The 16,119-nt window shown below is 41.6% G+C and overlaps 1 protein-coding gene across 5 annotated transcripts in view; it reads left to right on the top strand.

The window, feature by feature from the left end:
- The window catches only part of DPP6 (dipeptidyl peptidase like 6), a gene marked incomplete at both ends in the record, with an annotated part of 485,505 nt that overhangs the window by 341,583 nt on the left and 127,803 nt on the right, over nucleotides 1–16,119 (top strand). The gene's annotated exons all lie outside the window — the stretch shown is intronic.

Genomic DNA, 16,119 nt, shown 5'->3' with positions numbered 1-16,119 from the left:
TCCACTCTGAGAGCACTGAGGGAGTTTGCCATGCTCCCTGCCTTGCTGCTGCTAGGCACTTCCCTAAGTTTAGCAGTGACAGTAACCTATTTGCTAAAGACAAGAAACCCTGGAATTAATGGCTTTTTAACATACTATTATAGACCGTGAAAGAGAGCATTTCTGCCATGTAGCTATTTCGTTCATTGCTGCTAGAGAGAATGAAATGAGAAATCAATTTAGCTCTCTTAAAAATTAATACAGTCTGCAGGAACAAGCTGGGAAGCAGCTCTGTACTTGCCTTTAGAAGGGTGGCTGTGCCCAGCTTCACTGAAGCACTACGGTGCTGTGGGGCATGTGTGGCTGGCAGGCTGAGAATGGGGAAAGTCCGGATAGTGAAAAATACCACACACTATAAAAGCAGAAGTGACACAGTAATGGTCAATTTGATTTTTGCTTGTTTTTAAGTAGTTTGATGGTCTTGAGGAGGTCAAAATTTTCAGGTAGATAGACTCCATAGGTAACCAGTTTCCTCAACCATTCCCTTGGGTGTCACTGGTTTTCAGCATCAGCACCTCTGCACCAAAAGTCCTCTTGAAGTACCAAAACATGGCTTTACCTAATGAAAACCTAAACACCCATATGCAAAAATCATCAAATCATAGAATCACAGAATGGCTTGGGTTGGAAAGGGCCTTCAAGACCATCCAGTTCCAACCCCTTGCTGTGGGCTGGTTGCCACCCACCGGATCAGGCTGCCCAGGGCCCCATCTAACCTGGCCTTGAGCACCTCCAGGGGTGGGGAACCCACAGTTTCTCTGGGCAGCCTGTAAAAATATGTAAAAAATATTTTTAAAAGAAAAAAAAGAAAAGCGATCTCAGATGTTCAGCATAATAGCTTTGTGTTTGTTATGGCTGTGCATCACACCAGATTAAGTGAAGAGGCCAACAAATGGACAGGACTGGTGGTGTGAAGGTCACCTTTGAGGAGTGAGATGTAAGGGAGCAAGTGATGGAGAAGGTTTGGCTGCAGTGAGGATGAGGGAGAACCCCATGTATTATGGGGGTGTGCAAGGAGGAGCAGAGGCTGGGGTTGTGGAAATAATGAGGAGAGCCCTATCCTGTATAAGAATGTCTTAATAGTCTAAAACAAGTAGCTGGAAAAGGCATTCATTTGCTTGGGTAACTTTATAGGGAACTGCTAAAGAGGAAAAGATGGATGCAGGAGATGTTCTTCACTTCACTTTCCTTCTTGTCAGAGCTCTGCTAACGCCCACTCTACATAACTGCCTAATTCTGTTTTCATTGATATAATTTTTCAAAGAGTAGGAAAAATAGGCTTCCCCACAAGCAATATAACAGTCACACTTTCACATGTTGGATCAGCAAGCGCTTCCTAGACTTTTTATATCCATTTGCAAAAAGAGATTTCCAGTTTTCCTTTCATGCCTGGCTCCACTCAAATTAGTGCTTCTCTCTCAAAATACCTCAGCAGCGAGGCGGTGCTTCCTGCCACGATGGTGTCTGCCAGCAAGGAGCATCTGTGGGGAATAATTTGATGCTGCAACAGGTGTGAGAACCAGGAGCATTTGGGCTCTGGTATGTGTTCAATTTGTTTGCAGATTTGAGGTAAAAATCCACGGAGATTGGGTGGAAGCCACCCCCGTTGTCATGATTTATGCTGCACCAGGGCTTTGCACGGCTGGTGGCTGATAGAAATATGCAAACTTCAGTGCTTCCTGCAGCTGGACCCAGTTCACAGGGGGGAGGATTTTGATTTTAAAAAAAAAAAAAAAAAAGAGAACAGCAGATAGGAAGATAGGGAAGAAGCATCATTCTTCCATCATTCTTCCACGGGGAGCTGCTGGGGGACTTTAGAAGATGCAGCTCGCATCAGCAGTGTTTCTCTGGCTGAAGGAAAAGAAATGCCAGCTCTGCCTGTGTGCTAACAGTTTGAGACAAATTAAAAAAGGATCTGGTTTTTCATCTTATTCTCAATGGTTTGAAATCAGAACTCACTGCCAAAGGAGACACACTGGTTTTGCAGGGATTTAACTGGATTAGGTGTTTTTCTGGTTTGTGTTAGTTAAAATTCCAGGTGAAGAGCTGCGGGTCCAGTGTGACACTGATAAATGTGCTTCCATGGCTTATACCTGTAAAGCAGGCACCAAACTCCCAGCTGCCCCAGCCCCTGATGAAGGAAAACTGCTGTGATGGCAATTTCCTTCGACAAGCCTGCAAAAGGAAAGTGGTTGGTATTGTAGCAAAGTAAAGGTAAAATAAAGGTGCTTTGTTCCTTTTTTTTTTTTTTCTTTGTCCTTTTAGATGTCTCTAGCACAAAAGGGAAAGAGAAGGGAGAAAAGTAAGGCAGCCTGTACACAGCTCCCAGGTGATGGTGATATCATAGAGTCGTTAAATTTGAAATTGACTACTAAGATCATCTTCAACCACCAACCCATTCCTACCATGACCACTGACCATGTCCTATGGTGCCACATCTCCACTGTTCTGGAACATCTCCAAGGACAGTGACCCCACCACCTCCCTGGGCAGCCTGTGCCAGTGCGCATGAACTCCTTCAGAGAGGAAGGTTCTTCCTAATATCATCTCCCTCACCCAGGCATCTGTCAGTGCCTTGCCTTGATTAGGGTTGCCTTGAGGAGGGGGGTGTAAGAAATGTGTTCCATTTAGATCCAGCACTGCTGAGAAAATCTGAGTAGACAGGTGGGGAATTCAGTTTTGAGCTCCAGGTAAGGAAGATCAAGAATGGGAGTTTGCATGGATTTGCTGAGGGTTTTCCTAGTAATCATGCTGATGTAAGAATGCAAATGTTTTGGGATAGAGACATTGAGGAGATGAGCATCTAGAAAAAAAAAAAAGAGGAAAGAAGTGAGTTGCATCATTGCAGGATAGCCACAAGAGAGAGAGGGCTGATAAGAAAGGAGACCCCTTCCGTGTGTTCAAGCCTCTTGTTAAACAGTTGATCCTGATAACAACAAACAGCTTGCATCTTCAGCATTGATTTCCAGAGATCTAGAATCTACCCACAGAGTCCAGCTTTTGAGCCCTATATTCTGTAGGAGACAAAAGGTTCCTTTTTTTCTCTTTCTCAAGGCAGTTTTTCATTTATTGCATTGCTCTTTGTGTCTGATTCCTTGTTGCAGGTATTGACTTCAAGTAAAGCACGTTATCCTGACTCAGGATCTTTCCATGAGCACACTCCACTGCTCTTAGATGCTTGTTGAACATGGAGTACTTATAAAGGATAATTAGGGTAGTATGTATTCTTCTACTTGCCCCCTTTTAATGAACATGAAATAAATACATACCCTGAAACAATAACTTCACAAATTAGAGATGGGAAATGCTGTATTAAATTGTGGTGATTAAATTTATATCAGATATTTGTAATTGAAATTTCAACATGCAAAGATTTACTTCTCTAAGAAAGAAAACCTCTAGTGAGTTTGGATCTCCTGACTGCATTAAGCTGTTGACTCTGTAAGAAGCAGTACTTTTTTTATTCTTAGAAGAAATAACACCAGGCTTATATATATAATTCATTAAAAGAAATACAGAGTGAAATAATTATCATTGATCAAGGGAATAGAATTATGTTTTAAAATTTATCTATACAAATCTCACATCAGTGAAAATTCAGTTGAGAACAGAAGAGACCAAAGTTTTGCCCAACCCCAAATTCTGTTTCTGTCAGTGGCAATAAGTGTATGCACAGGGATGTGAGAGTGCAGCAAGATTTATGCACTGTTTAGCTCAGAGGAATATCAGACCCTTTATTATTATTATTATGAGATAAGCCCAAATGTATTTCTCTTCCAAATCACTTCCAAGTGTCCTCCAGTTCCTCCTGCATCCCTGTATGCTTCATCAAGGGGTTTCTTAGGCCTAGAGCCTGCTGCATGAAGAACTGTCTCCTTTTCCTCACTTAGGAGTTTGTTCTCATTTGCTTTGCTTGTTGGCCCTTAGATCAGTATTCTGGGTCACCCTTGTTTCTTGAATGCTTTCCATCTCTAATGCTTCATTTTCGAGACAATAGGATCATGGCTACACATAAGAGTTGCACAGAAATACCAAGAGCTGCAGGTCATTCAATTTGTTTGACCCTAAAGAAAAGGCAGAATCTTTTTCACTGTGATAGATATATGTGATCTTGTGCCAAATTTATACCACGCTGAGGGACTACAAAACTGTAAAAACATGGAATAAATATACTTAGCATGGCTTTCCCAGCATGTGTCTCAGAGCTTTGTATTGATTATTTGGCTGGCAACTCTTCATTGTCAGTAACAAGGAAGAAGACTCTCTGGTAGAAAATAAGGTGATAGTCTGAGACAGTTGTTGCATGCTGTGAAATCTCTGGTTATAGCACCTCTTAAAAGGCACTTCTAATGTCATACTTAGTGGGGAGAAAAAAAATCAAGGTAAGCCAACAAAGGTATAGAAATGAAAGAAGGAAAATAAAAGGCAAGGAAGAAAAGAGTAGGAAACTATTTCCTAGAATAAACATTTGATTGATGGCAAGAGCTGAAATGTGTTACCAGATTTGTGTACGGCTGGGCAGGGAGCTCTCCTTCACAGCCCTGCCAGCAGAGCGTGGTGACAAGCTTGTGTATTGCTACTTCACCTCAAGGCCCAGCTTCAGTCTTGTATGTGATTTGTCAGTGCTTAAGGTTTGCAGTAAGTCACCAAATAAGGACAGTTGGCTTCAAAGCTCACTCACCTTCTGGGGAAGGCAGCTTACAATGGAATGGATGGTAAAAGTATGCAAAGTCTAGTAAAATAGTGAGGAATTTCAAAAGCTCGTGCCAAGAAGGGAAAAATCAGCTTCAGCTCAAAAGCAATTTGTCCATGAAGGGCAAAAGTTTGGATCTGCTGCCTAAATGATATTTATTTTGGCATGCACTGGACCTTGTGAAAAATCAACTACATGTTGCTGAAGTGATAAACCCAGCAGTTTACAGACACTTTGGGCTTGCTGAAGCTATGTTCGGTGTGTGGTCATTTAGGCAGAGCAAGTCAGTCCAGGTGCTGCTTGGAAGTGTTGGCCTTGTTGTACACTTGCTATATACTATAGCATTTTCTTCTGAGATGAGAAGAAATGTGGGTTTGTTCAAGTCAACAAGGCTTGGACAAATGTATAATATCCACCAATTCAACCTGGAAAACGTGTCTAGAAAGATTTCATGTAGTTAAATTTTTTACCACCCTAGTAAATGCTTACTATCAGTCCTATTCTCCTATTAAATTAATAATCAGCATAGCTTATTATTTACAGCCCTCATACATATTACAGGTATTTGCCTTAATATTGGTTAGGATAACCATATTTCTAGAGTTCAGGAGCAGGGAATGCCAGTCACACCTTTAGTCTTTGTTTCTTTCCCTTTTTTTAATGTCTTGTATGGGGAAATATTTTTACAAGAAGAATTATATACCAACAATTGCAGTATTCCTAACTTTTTCTTAAAAATTGGTTTTAATTTTTTGAAATTATTGGTGGTGGGTGAACGGTTGCACTGGATGATCTTGGAGATCTTTACCAACCCTGGTGATTCTATGATTCTGTTGTTGTTGTTTTTTTAATGGACACAGAATTGCCATCCAAAATGGATCTGGGTATGAAGAACAGGAGAGGATTTATAATCAATTTTCTGTTACAATCATTTTTTTGAGGGAAACAATATTGAATGACATTCAGGAGAGAACAATATTGAATATAGCCTGTTTTTACCAGTTTGAGGGACTCTATCATCTTAATCAAAACACTGTGTTTTGATTGCTCTATCCAAAAGGGATAGATTATTGTGGGAATAGGCACTGTCCAAAGAAGCATAAAGTCTACAAGAGAAGCATTTAAATGCATGTTAAAGGCAGGATTGCCCTGAATGGCATAGAAATGATGTAAGAATTGAGAAAATAAGGAAAAACATGAAGAGGTGACAGTTTTTTCATTGAATAAGAACAGAAGATATTGTTTGGTTTGAAAGCCATCTGCTGAAAGTTATTAACACATTGAGGGCCCACTGAAAAGACACTTTTAGACAAAATATTGTCTAGGATTCAGGAAAGGACCAGTTCTTCTTTTGGTATAATCATATTTAATCCATTGCATTTAAATGTATGTGTAGGTGTTCATCTTTTCTGTTTCAGTGTCTGTATCAGCTTGCCCTCCTAGCTGCAAAACACTGCTGATTCAAGACTGATGGAGTTAAGGGCAGGAGCACTGCACAACACTTGTTCTTTGGTGAGAACAGGAATAAGAACAAGAATAATGTGGAACAAGAAATCCGATGTGTCACTTCTGTGATTCATGTTGGGCTGCCAGTCCAGGGAGCTGGCCAATTACTGTGGACAAACAGGTTTGAGATGTCCAGGGAAAGCCTTTGTACATGGCTGATACGAATTTAATTTCCTCATTGGGAATTCATTTGAAAGCAGTTTAATTACAAACTGCTCTTCTCAGTAGCTGTCCTTTTGACTTGAGTGTCTGTTCAGCTTCAGGTGCTGCTCCTTGCTGGATTTGCAGCCAACACCATACCCAAACATTCATTAACAGCCTTTTGCATCTATGGAAATCATTTATATCAGCTTTGTAATGCAGTGCCCTCTTGTGACCAGCACGCAGTAACCAAAATGAGCAGGGCATTGGGTTTAGTGTCTTTCCTTGATTTTCAGAGGTCTGGAGTCAGAGCGATGGCTACAGCTCTGCCACGCTCCTTCTGTTCTTGGACTTCAGCATCCGTCCCAAATAAGGAGGTGTAAATGGGATCTGTATGCGTAGTGAATATGCTTATTAATACACAAAGATCTCATTCAGCTGGTATTGAAATGTCAGAACATTGAGCATAATAATAGTAACAGGAAGAAAAAAAAACAACCACTCTGTGTGTTCTTTCTGTTCTGGCCACTAAGAAGTGTAATTGGGCCGGGGGAGAGAGAAGAATCCAAGGAAATGCATAGAGGAATTAAGAAAGCAAGCTGTGAGTTCACATTCTAATGAAAATTTATTCATGGATTCCTTTTTTTTTTTTTTTCTTAATGTCAGATGGCTTATTCCATTCATTTGTAACACACAGGGTTATATGCTCCCATCTGTGAGGGCAACCTAAATGAGGCAGATAAGAGTGGTTGTTGTTGGCCAAGAAGTGAGGGATCACCAAGGGATGCTGCAGCTCTAAAGGGTGCTTGGAGCAAAGGTGCCAGCAAGGAGGTGGTGACAGGTGTCACATCAGCTGGCAGCTACAGTAGCAGTTGCTCTTGAGGTCTCATACTCCAGATAAACTCAATGCCTGCATATCACCCATTTTGGCCACCGCACAAGCTGGAATGTTCTGTGTGCTGCCAATTGCCTGCACTTTGTTTTGCTGTTTTGATGCACAGTGAGATTATGAAACCTATACAATGTGTGAGTAAAGGTGTTCTGGATCTGTTTCCTCGGAATTAGTTGCTTGGAGTTAAATTGCATTTGATCTATGCTGGTTTGTGGAACTGAGACCTGGTTTAGTGAACATGGTTGTGGTGACGAGTTGATGGTTGAACTAGATGGGGGGCAGGGACGACATAATTTGCCCTGGCTGGAATCAAAATGCATTTACTCTAGAGGATTTCTCATTCATTTTTTTTCTTAATGGCAGTCTCTCTCTCCTTTTTCCATGCATGCGTTATGGAAGCTGGGAAGAGAATCTTTTTGAAGTTGAAATACATTCTGTTTCTCATATGCACTTCAGCTTTTCACATCTATGCCACTGAGCTGTGATGTGTGCCTACAGAGTTCCCAGACTGGGGCCTTTGAAGTGAAGTTCAGTCTCACAAATGAGCTGCAGAATTGTAGCTGGTTTAATATTTGGGACTGGAATTTCAAAGATGTGCAGATTGGGCCTATGGTTTGGTTCCTCAGCATTCTTTCAATGAGAGTGAATAAGCTTTCTTTGAGTTGAGTTGTGATATATTTGGGATTAGACAGGAAAAAAAAAAGAGAGAAACAGGTTGGTGTTATGGATTTTTATAGTCTTAAGTTTTCCCAAGGCTCAGCCTTCTTTGAGCTTTTGACAAATGATTTACAAGCCTGCAAGAGATTCACCTTGATTTGGGAATTTATCTGAGTTATAATTGTGTTTTATTTTACTGGCTACTACTGCCAAAGCACTATATTGCTGCACCAACTACAGCTGTATTGAAGTGATAAGCAATTAAAACCATTTCTTGCATAATAAAACACATTCTTTCATGTTGTACTTTCTTAATGTACCAGTGCAGTGTGTTACACAGCATATTTAGCTTAATTATGGTAAATCACCTATTTCAAGTTTCTATTTCTACTTCTCACATTAAAAAAAATAAAATGCTGGAAACAATAAAAGAATAATGATCCATCATGCCAGGAAGATAAAAATGGGATTTCTGTTGTCTCCTGGAATTAAAGGCTGTAGTGATGTTGTTAGAGGCAAGCTGTTCTCCATCCCTTGTTGCACCCTTGCATCAGCATCACAATGTACAACAGATTGTAACTTATTTCTGCACTGAGGTTCAGCAAGGCTGAACAACCAGGAGCTGCTGGTGGAGGGCAGGTGGATGGAAGACATAAAGCAGGCTGGTTACGAAGGGCTGTGTTGTGTTGCAAGTGCCAAGGTGTATTAAGGGCCATCCTCATAACAAGGGTATGGAGATGGGCTTTCATTGCCATTCATAGAACCACTGAATTGTAGAATCTGTAAGTTTGAAAAAGACCAGTAAGATCATGTAGTCCAACAGTCAACTCATCCCATAGCATTAACCATGTCCCTCTGTGCCACACCTCCAGGGATGGTGATTCCACCACCTCCCTGTGCAGCCTGTGCCACTGCATCACCACTCCTGAGAAGAAATTCTTCCCAATATTCCTAATAATCACCACATATGCTATACACTCTCTCTCTCTCTCTGTGTCTGCTCTCCCAGAGTCAGTTTATTCTAACATCTGGGGATGGGAAGTGCTTCTGCATTTTCTCTTTGGCAAGCAGCTCAATACAGAAATGGGCTTGCTTTGTGCTTGGGGGAGTGGATTTTGATCCAGTTATGAGTACCTATGATAAATAACAAATAGAGGCACTACAGTGTATCTTGGAAGAGCAGCAGGTCATAGTATTAAATGAGTCATCATAACATTCTTCTTTTCTACCTGAATTTAGGACTGTGTTTATCTGGACACCTAAGTAGGCTTCTGCTGGGGGGTTGACTGCATTTATTTTGCATTATAGTCTCTGCAGTTTGATTTTATAGCAATTAAGAAGCATGCATGGCCCTAGCATTTGCTGCCTGTTTATTTGAAAGGAACGTACCACACTGGCTCTCTGAACATCGATCTCTGAACGTAGCTGGCTACATCTGGCAGGATTAAATGTTTTTAGGGCCTTGGTGCAATGCTCAGCAACCTGTTCAACCTCCACTTGCCCTATTTGCTCTCACTAGTCACACAGAAAACACTTTTTTTCCAGGAAGTCCTAAGCCTCTTACAGCTTACCTTTCATGCCAGGTACTCACATGGAGTGTTTGGATGATATAAACCTTTTGCTTTGCCTGGCACTTACCAGCTGCTTCATCCGCTTGTGGGTGAATTTGTGGGTGGGAATGTGGCAGTCCAAGCAGCAAGCACCCACCACTGCCCTGCCTGCTTCTGGGTGCCTGCTTTTATTGTGATGCTGTTCCCACAGTAACCTTCTGAATTTCAACATAAACTAGCAGCCACCCTTGGTCCTACAAATGTCAGGCATCACTACAAGCTGGTATTTTCTTCCTGCATGCTGCAGGCCTGCTGTGGGTAGTCTGGATTTACTTTCTCCATCCAGAACCTTCTCTTTGGCCCCAGTGTGTGTGTGTACTGCGGTGACGGTTGTGGGATTTCCTTTTTCTTTCCTTTCCCTTCCTTTCCCTTGTTTTTTCCTTTTCTCTTTTTTTTTTCCTCTTCCCCTTTTTTCTTCCCCTTCCTCTTCCCCTTCCCCTTCCCCTCCCCTTCTTATTCCCTTCCCTTTCCCATCTCCTTCCTCCTTTTTTTTCCCTTCCCTCCTCTCCCCTTCTATCTTTTCTATTATATATTTATTTAAATAATTTAAATTCCACTTCCTCATCCTCACATGTTTTTATGAATGAATATGATTATAGTACACACTTCTGCCAGTTTGAAAACACCAGCTCAGTCTGTAACACCATCCTACCCTATTGTGTGCTTTCTTCCTGTTAAAGGGTGAAAACAGTGGGCTCTTCTCTCATTTCCAGCTGCAGCAGCTGGCCTCCCCAGGTGGAATAGTGTTTCCACTTGCAAAATTCTGAGGATTCTTTCAGCTTTTCCAGTCCCACTAAAAAGGATTGCAAAGTCTCTTGCTACAGCAGCAGAGGTGAGAAATGACTGAAAGCTCCTGGTCCACTCTGGGCAGCCCCATGATGGTGACAGCCATGCGGACGGCCAATGCAGTGCTGCCTCATCCCTGCCCTCTGCCCTCTGGACCCCGTGTAAGTTGTTTCCAGCCCTGCTGGTCACACTGCTGTCTAGAGGCTAATCTCTCTGAAATGGCTCAGAATATTTGTAAGATTTAGGTTTTCCTTATTCGCCAGTCTCCCTTCATCTTAGAGGCTGAGAACAGTAATTCCCCTAATGCTGACTTTCATCAGACTGAGACACGCTTGGTTATCTTTCATGTTCAAATCTACAATGCTTGAAACAATTGAGAAGTTGCCTTTTCCTCTGAATCTGTGGCTCTGAATGACTAGAGTCTCCTAACAACCCTGATATTACCTTCTGCCTTTCACCAACTGATCCTTCTAAGTTGCTGCATGTGATTTTTTTTTTCCCCCCTGTTTTTCCTTCTCCAGTAATCTGATAAAAAATTGCCGTTTCTTTAGGAGTATTTTATCAGAACTGGAATTAAATACTTTTCTTATCTCCCCTATCTTTTATCAGTGAAGTCTTTCTGCTTTTCATGCTCTCTGACAAATAATGAAAATTATCCTCAAAAGCATGTCTGCCATTCTTTTACCTTACAAACCAGTCTCTCTCCTCTGAAAATGTGTCCCTACAGAGTCTCAATGCAGAAGCTGTACAGCCATAGCCATATATACTTGAGCAGTGCAGATCTGTAGCTAGATGTAATTCCTTCAACTTCCTTGCATCTGCCAGAAGTGAAACTCATCCTTTTGGAGGTAAAATTGTCCCTTGACCTTCTGTCTGCTGTGATGAGCTGTCTGTCTGGTGCCCAGTTTGGACCATGTGAATAGGAGACCTGGATCAGCCAAGTAATCCTACAGTCCAGCTTTGGGTTTCTAATCATGGCAGTAGCTGATGCTACATTGGACTTGAGCCTGACCCATTTTAGTCATCCATGGATTCTGTCATTCACATATTCTGTGATTTTGTGATAACAGAAGCACTGGATTACAAGTGATAAATAATTATCCTGCCCATTTCCTTCAATATCTGCCAGTTTATTAGTCAGTAAATGTTTGTCCATGAATTTTGATACTCTTTTTTTTATGTTTTGGGAAATGATAAATACCTTCTTGCTCTCTTGATGATGTTCTAGTGTATAGGTGGCTGTTTAGGCTACCTTGGCTTGTTGAGCTGACAAGAGGGCCTTGTGATCTTTCTCCTGTATTGCAGCTGGCACTTCCAGGTCTGGCAATGTAGCAGCACCAGTGTGCAGGCTCCCAGAGTCCCTCTGCTTTTCTGAATAGGAAAACCCTAGGAAGGAATGAAGAGCTTTTCATGCCTGGAAAAGCAAAAACAGCCTTCAAAATTGGAGACCTAATACGTTCTTCCCTTAAAAAAAAAACAATAGAATCATGGAATCATCTAGGTTGGAAAACACCTTCAAGATCATCAATTCCAGTGATCAACTAGACTTCGCAAGTCTCATCTCTAAATATTCCTTAATGTCACGTCCACACATTTCAAATACTTCCAGAGATGGGGATTCCACCCTCTCCTAGGCAGCCTGTTCCAATGCATGGCCACATCTCCATGAAGAAGTTCTTTCTAATGTCCAATCTCAAACTTCCCTGACACAACTGAGGCCATTAATGCCAGTGTTTTTATCTTGTTTTACCCTAAATGAGAGGAGACAGCACAAGTTCAACAATTGCATGGGGCAGGAGCTCCTGGCATTTAGTTTGTTTTCTCTGCATTCACTTTACCTGCCCAAATTTAAGAAAGCTGTCTGCGAAGAGTCTGGGAAACTCTGACACTGCAAATTCGTCATCAGTCTGGAGCTTTCTAGTTGCATTTGTTCCATTTACCATTTCAAAAAAAAGAAAAAAGAAAAAAGAAAGAGAGAAATTGCTGAAGCTCACACTGACTGCATAGCAGCAAGGCTGCTTCATTATTTCAAGTAATCACTACTTTCTGTAATCGGTCACTTTTGCAAGTGTGACTGTATGTTGTGCCTAAATTCTGGATTCTACCAGGCAGACAGGTTCCTGGAAGTTAAGAGAGGAGGGGGAGCCAGTGGCATGACCTCTGCTGTTGAAGAAATCAATTATCTAATGGAATAAATGGCTTTATGCCTGAAAGTTAAGATTTTCAGCATCATTTACATTGAACACCAGCCCCAAAGAAAGGCAGGTATAAAAAATGAGATGCGCTGATGACCTTTGTCAGCTATGGCGACAGCTATAAATCAGGCTGCAAATACTCATCAGCTTGCTGGACAGAATTCATTACTGACAGAGATTACTGCATTGCTTTTTGTCTTTGATTGAGATATGTTCCATATAAATAAATGCTTCTTCAATTGAACAAATCACACATTTCAAGACAATATTCCAAGAATATTGTTAATTGATAATAAGATAAGATAGTGCAACTTACAGACTGGCTAAACCTCACAGTGTTTTGCTTGGAGTGTAATGCAGAGCAATTTGTTCCTCTTTTAAGCAGAGTGATTTTTCTGTTCATTAATTCAGACACTGCGTTGATGGCTCATATTGAATATAACAGCAAGATTTACTGCCCTAACAAATCTGCACTGCTTCATTTGTTCTTTCCTATTCGTATCAGAAGTATGTGCAGCAGATTAGTGGCTGATTTTAAGCTCATTACACTTTAAGAAATAACAAAAAGGCCTTTCACTTCCTGATTCCAACTCTATAGTAGCTTCCATGTAATGATCTTGAAGTTTCACACATTATGGAAGTGTTACTTTTTGCAGTATCTCCAAGCAGGATCTTAGGGAGGAATAGAAGTGTGGTAGCGACATAACTGGGAGCAGTAATGTAATTTCCATCAGATCAAGTGATGCTCAAGAAAAAATCACAAGGTATTAACAGGCCACTGACTCATTGGCTTAACAAGATGCTTCTCTTGTGTCTTGAACTTAGAGCTGAGGGCAAGCATTCATGGCCAGGTTTTCCTGCGATTAAGAGGTATTCTGACAGTATTACAGTTATCTAGATGCTTTACTGGCTGTATTTAAAATGAGCTTTTTTCCTACCTAGAATTTAAAATGTAATTGGAAAACAACTGCTGTTGCTGACATAGGATGATTATTAAAACGGTAATCTTTCTCAGAATGCTTGATAATGAGCTTAGTTATTCCATTTTTCAAGGATACCTGAGAATACAAATTTGGACTATATGTTTTTCTCTCTTAACAAATGATGCTTCAGCCTTAATGGCCTAGGAATACATGTATAAACGAGAAATATATGTAGAGTGCATTAATATATTTTATTGTAATACTGCAAAAAATTGTTGGCACAAAAGTTTTTCTTTATGACCTATCACAGAAGCTGGAAGTTGAGGTTGTAAATAAGCAGTACTGGATCAGACCCCAGACATCATCTGTGCTGCTGTCTGGCTGGGGACACAAGCAGATGCTTAGGAAAGATTTTTAAGAGTACATCATTTCTCATGGCAGTAATTTGGAATATGCTTCTGGTCACCACAAATCTCTCATTCAATGGAGTTAAATCCAGATGGCTGCTGGTCACGAGTGGTGCCCCCCAGAGCTCAGTACTAGGACAGCTTCTATTTAACATCTTTATTAATGATCTTGATGAGGGGATTGAGTGCACTCTCAGTAAGTTTGCAGACAACACCAAGTTGGGAGGGAGTGTTGATCTGCCTGACGGGAGAAAGGCACTACAGAGGGACCTGGACAGACTGGATCAATGGGCCAAGGCAAACTGTATGAGTTTCAATAGGGGCAAGTGTCAGGTCCTGCATTTTGCTCACAGTAACCCCAGACAACCCTACAGGCTTGGGGAGGAGTGGCTGGAAACCTGATGGAAAGGGACCTTGGTGTACTGACGGACAATCAGCTGAATATGTGCCCAGGTGGCCAAGAAGGCCAGTGGCATCCTGGCTTGTATCAGGAGTTGTGGTGAGCAGGATTAGGGAAGTAATTCTGCCCCTGTACTCAGCACTTGTGAGGCTTCATCTCCAGTACTGTGTTCAGTTTTGGGCACTTCCGTACAGAAAGGACATTGAGGTGCTGGAGCAGGTCCAAAGAAGGGCAACGAGGCTGATGAAGGGCTTGGAGAATGTGCCCTATGAGGAGAGACTGAAGGAACTGGGGCTTTTTAGTCTGGGGGAAAGGAGGCTGAGGGGAGACCTTACTGCTCTCTTCCAATACCTGAAAGGCGCTTACAGTGAGAGGGAGTTGGTCTCTTCTCACTGGTGCCAGGTTGAGGGGAAATGGACTTAAGTTGCACCAGGGTAAGTTTAGGTTGGATATTAGGAAAAACTTCTTTTCGAAAGGGTTGTTAAGTGCTGGAATAGGCTCCCCAGGGAGGTGGTTGAGTCACCATCCCTGGATGTGTTTAAAAACCATTTGGATGTGGTGCTCAGGGACATGATTCAGCAAGGGTTGGTAGAGTTAGGGTAGTATGGTTGGGTTGTGGTTGGACTTGATGATCTTTAAGGTCTTTTCCAACCCAAGCAATTCTATGATTCTGAGATTCAGGGACTTTCCAAAAAGTGTCTCCCCTCAAGGCCTATAATCTTTCCTGGATTTTTCATCCATTTTTCTAATTCCTGACAACTGCTTTACTCTGAGACCACAATGTCCACCACTTGATTACCTTCTGTGTGAAGAAATAATCCCTTTTATTTGTGTTGAACCTGTCACTGGGTGGCATCATTTAATGCCTCCTAATATTTATTTTGGAAGAGGCAGGAAATTAGCATTGCCTACTTATGTTCTCCATGCTTACAACTTTTTGGATGTCTGTCCTAGTTCTTCCGTCAGTACATTTACAGATTGAAAATACAATCAGGACTCTGCCCCCAAAGAATTTGCTTCACCTTATTCTCAAAATAGATTTTTTCCTTTTGTTGTTGTTGTTGTTGTTGTTGTAAACCAGTGATGTGTAGGTGGTGACTGTTTTCTTATGAATTAGTACTGTGCAGAAACTTTACATCTGCACATACAAAGTAGTTTACAGAGATGGATAATGACTGGTCATCATGAGTTTGAAATTGATAAGAAGTCTGACATATGGGTAAGGAAGGAACATGCCACCTTTGACTCATCTCTGGACAACCCATGGGTTATGTTTAATCATTCATCTGTCCCTAAGACTTGTGGGATGCACCATGACATCACCCTGAGGCAGACACAGTGAGGGATGGTTTCCCTACCTGAAGCCAAAGGCAGATGTTGGGTAGGACCCATCAGTTCTCTATGTTAGTTTAGCTAGGTTGCTAAAAACGCAGTAACCCTACTTCTGTGTCTGGAAGAACTGCTGAATCCTTTCATGACAACATGCTTGTGACTTCGGTTTCATCTTTTATCTGTGGGGCAGTGCATGCAAGCATTTATCAGACATGAACTTCAGTTTATGACATCTGACAAGATCACTGCCCTCTATTGTTGTAATGTTTTTTCATCCTGAACCTTTGACCTGCCACCCAACTCTCATTTGGAGTCTCAAATGCCCATCCCAGCCTTTCTGTAGTAGGTTTTGAGCTCTTGAGAGCTGGAGACTGCCTGAGCTACTCCTGCTGCAGGATTCTTGTCCTTGTGCAGACATCCTGGGCGCTGAGGTAGTCCCAAAGTGCAACAAGAGTAAGGTGATTTGTCACGTTGCATGTGAAAATAGACATTTCTTCCCATGAATCTCCTTCTGGTATTAGGACAAGCAGCAGAGTCA

The sequence above is a fragment of the Tetrao urogallus genome, assembly GCF_951394365.1.
Source record: "Tetrao urogallus genome assembly, chromosome: 7".
Classification (NCBI taxonomy): Eukaryota; Metazoa; Chordata; class Aves; order Galliformes; family Phasianidae; genus Tetrao; species Tetrao urogallus.
The sequence above is the reverse complement of the archived record's forward strand: the minus strand, read 5'-3'. Positions and strand labels throughout refer to the sequence as shown.